The 8132-nt window shown below is 39.9% G+C and overlaps 1 long non-coding RNA gene across 1 annotated transcript in view; it reads left to right on the plus strand.

Annotated features, from left to right (window-relative positions):
* Positions 1 to 7194, plus strand: part of LOC122945994 — a 370970-nt gene extending 363776 nt beyond the window's left edge. The window contains exon 4 of the long non-coding RNA XR_006391195.1: positions 7120 to 7194. This is a non-coding gene — a long non-coding RNA (uncharacterized LOC122945994). The remainder of the gene's footprint in view (positions 1 to 7119) is intronic.
* The last annotated feature ends 938 nt before the right edge of the window (positions 7195 to 8132 follow it).

Raw genomic sequence — 8132 nt, forward strand, 5'->3', positions numbered from 1 at the left:
TATTTAACGTGTGTATCTCACACTAAAAGATGTAGGAAAGGCTACAAATGTTGTTTTTTGCCCAAAATGGGTGTTTTTTTTAATAACAGAATAGAACACCAGTATCTAATGTCTGTATCTCACACTGACAGATGAAGCAAAGGCTGAAAATTAAGTTTTTTGCCCAAAATGGGTGTTTTTTTTAATAACAGAATAGAACACTAGTATCTAATGTCTGTATCTCACACTGACAGATGAAGCATAGGCCCCTGATGTAGGGTATTGCAAAAAAATATGGTGTTTTATTAAACTTAGAATATTATTGCAGTATTTAAAGCTTGTATGTCACACTAACAAATGCAGCATACGCCCCAGATGTAGTGGATTGCCAAACATTTGTGTTTTTTTTTAAACCCAGAATATTATTGCAGTATTTCAAGCTTGTATCTCACACTGACAGATGCAGCAAAGGCTGCAAATGTTGTTTTTTGTCCAAAATTGGTGTTGTTTTTAACCACTTCAACCCCGCTAGCTGAAACCCCCTTAATGACCAGGCCACTTTTTACACTTCTGCACTACACTACTTTCACCGTTATTGCTCGGTCATGCAACCTACCACCCAAATGAATTTTACCTCCTTTTCTTCTCACTAATAGAGCTTTCATTTGGTGGTATTTCATTGCTGCTGACATTTTTACTTTTTTGTTATTAATCAAAATTTAACGATTTTTTTGCAAACAAAATGACATTTTTTCACTTTTAGTTGTAAAATTTTGCAAAAAAAACGACATCCATATATAAATTTTTCGCTAAATTTATTGTTCTACATGTCTTTGATAGAAAAAAAATGTTTGGGTAAAAAAAAATGGTTTGGGTAAAAGTTATAGCATTTACAATCTATGGTACAAAAATGTGAATTTCCGCTTTTTGAAGCAGCTCTGACTTTCTGAGCACCTGTCATGTTTCCTGAGGTTCAACAATGCCCAGACAGTGCAAACACCCAAAAAATGACCCCATTTCGGAAAGTAGACACCCTAAGGTATTCACCGATGGGCATAGTAAGTTCATAGAACTTTTTATTTTTTGACACAAGTTAGCGGAATATGATAATTTTTTTTTTTTTTTTTTTTTTCTTACAAAGTCTCATATTCCACTAACTTGTGACAAAAAATAAAAACTTCCATGAACTCACTATGCCCATCACAAAATACCTTGGGGTGTCTTCTTTCCAAAATGGGGTCACTTGTGGGGTAGTTATACTGCCCTGGCATTCTAGGGGCCCAGATGTGTGAGAAGAAGTTTGCAATCAAAATCTGTAAAAAATGACCGGTGAAATCCGAAAGGTGCACTTTGAAATGTGGGCCCCTTTGCCCACCTAGGCTGCAAAAAAGTGTCACACATGTGGTATCGCCGTACTCAGGAGAAGTTGGGGAATGTGTTTTGGGGTGTCATTTTACATATACCCATGCTGGGTGAGATAAATATCTTGGTCAAATGCCAACTTTGTATAAAAAAATGGGTAAAGTTGTCTTTTGCCGAGATATTTCTCTCACCCAGCATGGGTATATGTAAAATGAAACCCTAAAACACATTCCCCAACTTCTCCTGAGTACGGCGATACCACATGTGTGACACTTTTTTGCAGACTAGATGCGCAAAGCGGCCCAAATTCCTTTTAGGAGGGCATTTTTAGACATTTGGATCCCAGACTTCTTCTCATGCTTTAGGGCCCCTAAAAAGCCAAGGCAGTATAAAAATACCCCACATGTGACCCCATTTTGGAAAGAAGACACCCCAAGGTATTCAATGAGGGGCATGGCGAGTTCATCGAAATTATTTTTTTTTGCATAAGTTAGCGGAAATTGATATTTTTTTTTAGTTTTTTCTCACAAAGTCTCACTTTCCGCTAACTTGGGACAAAAATTTAAATCTTTCATGGACTCGCCATGCCCCTCACGGAATACCTTGGGGTGTCTTCTTTCCTAAATGGGGTCACATGTGGGGTATTTATACTGCCCTGGCTTTTTAGGGGCCCTAAAGTGTGAGAAGAAGTCTGGAATATAAATGTCTAAAAAATGTTACGCATTTGGATTCCGTGAGGGGTATGGCGAGTTCATGCAAGATTTTATTTTTTGACACAAGTTAGTGGAATATGAGACTTTGTAAGAAAAAACAAAAAAATAATATATATTTCCGCTAACTTGGGCCAAAAAAATGTCTGAATGGAGCCTTACAGGGGGGTGATCAATGACAGGGGGGTGATCACCTCATATACACTCCCTGATCACCCCCCTGTCATTGATCACCCCCCTGTAAGGCTCCATTCAGATGTCCGTATGTGTTTTGCGGATCTGATCCATGTATCCATGGATCCGTAAAAATCATACAGACGTCTGAATGGAGCCTTACAGGGGGGTGATCAATGACAGGGGGGTGATCAATGACAGGGGGGTGATCAGGGAGTCTGTATGGGGTGATCAGGGGTGATCAGTGGTTCATAAAGGGTTAATAAGTGACAGGGGGGGTGTAGTGTAGTGGTGTTTGGTGCTACTTTACTGAGCTGCCTGAGTCCTCTGGTGGTCGATCCAAACAAAAGGGACCACCAGAGGACCAGGTAGCAGGTATATTAGACGCTGTTATCAAAACAGCGTCTAATATACCTGTTTGGGGTTAAAAAAATCACATCTCCAGCCTGCCAGCGAGAGATCGCCGCTGGCAGGCTGGAGATCCACTCGCTTACCTTCCGTTCCTGTGAGCGCGCGCGACTGTGTGCGTGCGTTCACAGGAATCTCGGCTCTCGCGGGAGGACGCGTATATGCGTCCACCCAGAAGAGCAGGGCCGCCAGCAGGACGCAATCCTGCGTACGGCGGTCCTGAGCAGGTTAAACAAGAAAAGTATTAAAGTATTTCAAGCTTGTCTTACACACTGACAAATGCTACAAAGGCACCAGATGTAGGATATTGCCAAAAAATTGGTGTTTTTTTAAACCCAGAATATTATTGCAGTATTTCAAGCTTGTATTTTGCACAAAAAAATGCAGCATAGGCCCCAGATGTAGGGTATTGCCAAAAATGGGTGTTTTTTAAACCCAGAAAATTATTGCAGTATTTCAAGATCGGATTTCACAATGACAAATGCTGCGAAGGCCCCAGATGTAGGGTCTTGCAAAAAATGGGTGATTTTTTAAACCCAGAAAATTATTGAATTATTGCAGGCTTCTATTTCACACTGACAAATACTGCAAAGGCACCAGATGTAGGATATTGCCAAAAATTAGTGTTTTTTAAAACCCAGATTATTATTGCAGTATTTAAAGCTTGTATTTGAATGTCACAAAAGCACATATGCTGTGCTGGTGCACTGAGCTTGCATAAAATGGCAGCCGCCACCCACCTAACTAAGAGTAAAAAGATTGTGCACTGCACTCACAAAACTAAATCTAAGTAGATCGCTAAGTTAACAAGCACTTCTGATTAAAGATTTTTTCCTATTCTCTCCCTCACAGCAGCAGCAACCTCTCCCTACACTAGTAACAGCAGAGTGACGTGCAGCGCGACGCGACTCCAGCTTATAGAGGCTGGGTCACATGCTGCACTGGCCAATCACAGCCATGCCATTAGTAGGCATGTATGTGATGGCTTCTAAGGGCACAGAGTTAAACGCTTGTTGATTGGCAGCCTTTCAAAAAGCGCTATTAACTCGCCGAACACCAAACCCAAACTTTTACTGAAAAGTTCAGGTTTAGGTCCGGGGTCCAAAAATCCTAAAGTTTGGTACGAACCCAAACTTTACAGTTCGGGTTCACTCAACCCTACTCCTTATCTCTGAGCTCATAAACACTCATTATAACTCACTTATCTAACTGATATGAATGTAGGCAAAATAAGTGTTTATGACCTTTTAGTCAGTTAGAGGCAGAGAAGGTAATTTATGACCAGGCAGATATGCACCACTTTTGTGGCGAATATTTGGAACATATTCTGTTGCAAGCCATCGTGCCAGGTCTAAAAATTTGGGCGTGGTGTGGGCAGGAAAGGCCTATCTCATTCATCATTTTCTACACCTGTTTTAGGTGTAAAAAATGGTCTAATTGTAAGACAGCAAGGAGTCGGCACCTCTACATAACTTGTGTGATCCACCACCAGCTATAGGGGTTATTAAGACCGGTGCCTAAAACCCCGGTCTTAATAAATATGCCCCAAAGTAAATTAGATGACTATCACAAAGTGAAAGTAAAAGCGTGATTCACACTATATGGTTAACCATTTGTGACAAAACAGATTAATATTTTTAATAAAGACCAATTGAAAAAAAAAATTTTGGCCCAAAATGAGTAAAAATTTAATCACAAAGAATTACCCCTTAAGGTGTTTAGATGCAGCCGAGCTAAACTTGATGGTTAACGAGCAAAAGGGGTTGTCTGAGTTATGAAAAAATATATATAGCACTGTAAATCTGAGCAATATGTAACTAAACTTAGCAAGTTTTAGGCAAAAAAAGTTATATTTCCTCATTTCCTTGGTTCTCTTCTGGCCCTTTGTTTACCTCCAATAACAACAATCTCTGCTAGTCCCCCTGCTCTGCAAAGGGAGTGAATACAAGTGCTGTCCTGAGTGACATGTCTGCCTGCTGGGACATTCAGCAGCATGTTGCATGTGTAGGACTACAAGTCCCAGCTGAACAATGACACTGCTGATACACACAGGATCTTCTCAGTACCTGTTCTTGTGCAATGCTCTTCAGAACTCCTCTAGTCTGTCAGCTACTGTGCCCAGTGTTTGTCTCCTCACTACCTGCAGCTACTCAGTAAAGCCTTTAGCCCTGCGTCTATGCTGCTGAAGGGGTTAAAGTTTTTCCTGAAGAATCCAGGGAGAGAGCAGACAGCAGCAGACGGCAGTGCAGGGGTGCGTGACCAGCACAGTGACATCTTGTGTACAGACACATATCTGCTATCTCAGGTTTGTGCACAAGAAATCATCAGAGCAGGGAGAGAAGCTGATATCGCAGGTCATGTCACCCTCATTGAACTCTGAGAAAGCAGCAACTGCAGATAAAGTAAGTGCATGGTAAAGTCTTTACATTTGATTAGTTAGAAATTAGTTAGAGACATACAAACAACAAAAAATAACTCGGACAACCCTTTTAACAAAAAAATGGAACAAAAAGGTTGACTAACTCTTATATATATTCAAATGGCTTTTGTCAAAAAAGGCACGAGATGACACTGACATGTGTGGGGACTCGCTCTGGTAAACAGGATTACCAGACACAGTATAGAGGCAACAACAAGTTCTTTAGATCAAACAGTTAGGCAAGTGACAAAACAAACTGTCAAATTAAAACTAAAAGTCACCTTGCGGTGTTGGTGGCAATTCACACCATGCTGCAATTCTGCCTCAAAGAGTCCTTGCTGATATCAGCACAAACAGGTAGCAAACCTTCATCAAGACACAAGGCTGCCAGATACCGACACAGAGACCTGTCTTCTGAGCCCAGCTGCCTATTTAAGGACAGCCAAGTGCCGCCAAAACTCGGATTTAAAATACAGTCCGGTAGTTGACCTCACCTGGCTGTAAATCAGCCCAGCAGCACATGCTGGGAGGAAAATACATGTTTTCCCAAAACCAAACCTCTCACTGTGTCACACATGTTATCAGAGTTATCAGAGTCAATTTTAGCTCGGCTACATCTGTATATAGAGAATTCACAGAGATATAAATCAATAAAGAAGGTGTGTGCATCTGACTACATCTAGGCTGAATCCCGGCGCACGTCACACCCATATTATCAAATGTGACTGCTCTTGCAACTGTTATTTTGCTAACAATGCGGCTCCTGATAAAACTACGTTAAGTAACATGATAGCAAATAGCCACTACTGTAGGGAGGTAGATTACATAGGCAGTCTCTTTACAGCATAGACTGGAACGCTACAGGTTTTGGTGGTTAGGAGTGGGGCTAGGACGCTCTAACTTGGCCTCTAGTGAGCTTCTAATCCAATATATATCAATGTACAGTAAAAATAGGACTTGTAAATCAGGGCTTTTAAAACAGGGCTTGGATTACTTACCTGGCATCCTGAGGCCGCTGAGTGCAACATTCATCGACACTCACCTCTACTGATCCATACCTGTCTTTTTGTTTTATCTGCTGGTACCTTTCTCTCTGAGATAGGACATAGCAGTGATAGCCTACTTTATGTTGCCACTCCAATTTTAGGATTACTATTTATAATAAGGATGTATCATTTTATGTTTTTAGCATCAACATTGACAGTGCCATACATCTGCACATAGTCTTTAAATAAATTAAAAATGTTTTTAAATATCTTAATGCTCAGATACGATTGCTTGAAGTTATCTAGCAAATCCTGAGGCTGCACTACTGTGAGATTCTGATGTCAGCATTATCTCTATCATATCATGGAGACTTTCTGCCTGGGCCAACATACACAAATCCGAAGGAAGGTAACAATGTGGCTGATGAACCTGACAGTTTGCACTAGTAGTGTATATATGTATGTATGCATGGATGTAGTAGTGCAGCCTCAGCCTTTGAAGTTGTACCTTCAAACAGTCATATCTTAGCGTAGAAGTAAGATTTTAAAGGTCAAACTGTTCACGGTTAACATTTCATTATTCATGAAAAATAATGTTTTCTGATAGATATTCTGTAAAGACAGAACTGCACATTATTTCTCGTTGTCCTTCCAGAAAATAGCATTTGCGGGGGTCCCTGTTCTCTCTTGCATAAGTACAATTGTACTTGTTTTAATAGCACAGAACAAGAATTGTCCACAGTTCCGAGTGATTGTCATCTTTGAGTAGCTTGGAAGGGGATCCAGTGCTTTACAGAAAATTGTCTCTCTTTCATCGTTGCTCTATCTCAAGGACCCCACAACTTATCCTCTTACATATTGCTATGACTTCTCAAAAGATTAGCGGAATCTCCACTTTAGAAATAGAAAAGGACATAAAATGCAATCTTTTGTAGCGTGCCGATATAGTCAGGCCAAGTAAGCTTTTCTTTATTTTCGCTTATGGTGTTTATTCTGTTTTCCTTGTGCTGTAGATTGCAGGAAAAAATAAAGGGCAATAAATGCTTCAGAAATAATATCACTTTATATGATTGCTTTCAAGGAGGTTAACAAGATTGTCGATATTGAACTTCTTGATGGAAAATAAAGAAAATTGGCCTTCTGGGGGGCATCAAGCAACAAGGGCAAAATAGAATAAGAAGACCCTGAATAAGGTAAAGCTTTTATTCTTCATTCATTTTGCTACTTTGGAATAAAATGATAAAGTTTTAAAATCTTGTGGCCTGGAATTCTTTGGAGAATGCATATATTTTAAGACATTTTCTCTATTCCAAATAGTCTTTAGATCAATAAGAAGAAAGGCTGTACATATGTGTATCAAACAAGGTGTGGTGCCAATTGCACCCCTATGATGTCACGTTCACTCTTCTGTTATTTGGTCAGTTATTTTGATCAGTTATTGCCATCAATTATTGTGAGCCAAAACTAGGTGCGGGTCAAAAACACAGAACAGGTGCAGATCTTTTCATTATAACCTTATCTCTCTTTGGCTCTCAATAACTGGTGGAAATAACTGATCAAATAACTGAATGCACTTGGCCTAATATGTAGAAATAACCATGCCATACAGTGCCTAAATACAACCACCGTACATCATGGCGTCTAATTGACCATTCTATATAATTGACCATGTTTATATGTTCTATAAGTACATTATGGCCAATTCCATATGCTGCAAAAGTAATATACTGCATAATGCCTAAGCAGAAGTTCTACATAATGCCTAAGTATATTGTAAATATGGTGCTCTTATTTGGTGTATTGTATAGAGGATACAATACACCAAATAAGAGCACCATATTTACAATATCTAAATGATACTGCTATGAAATTTATAGGTGGTGTCTGGTTTGTTGCTAGGGTTTTAAAAGATCAGGGGAACAGGATCAAGACACATGACCCCCCCCCCCCCCCCCACAACATATCTACAGGACAACTTTTTGAACATTGCAGGCTTACTGTAGATACAGCAGCTCAGCGCTATATATGGCAATATACTTCTATAATACAGTCACCAGTGAAGGCCCCACAGTACATTGTGCGTTGTACTAGTTC

Source organism: Bufo gargarizans, chromosome 9 (assembly GCF_014858855.1).
Source record: "Bufo gargarizans isolate SCDJY-AF-19 chromosome 9, ASM1485885v1, whole genome shotgun sequence".
NCBI classification, from domain to species: Eukaryota; Metazoa; Chordata; class Amphibia; order Anura; family Bufonidae; genus Bufo; species Bufo gargarizans.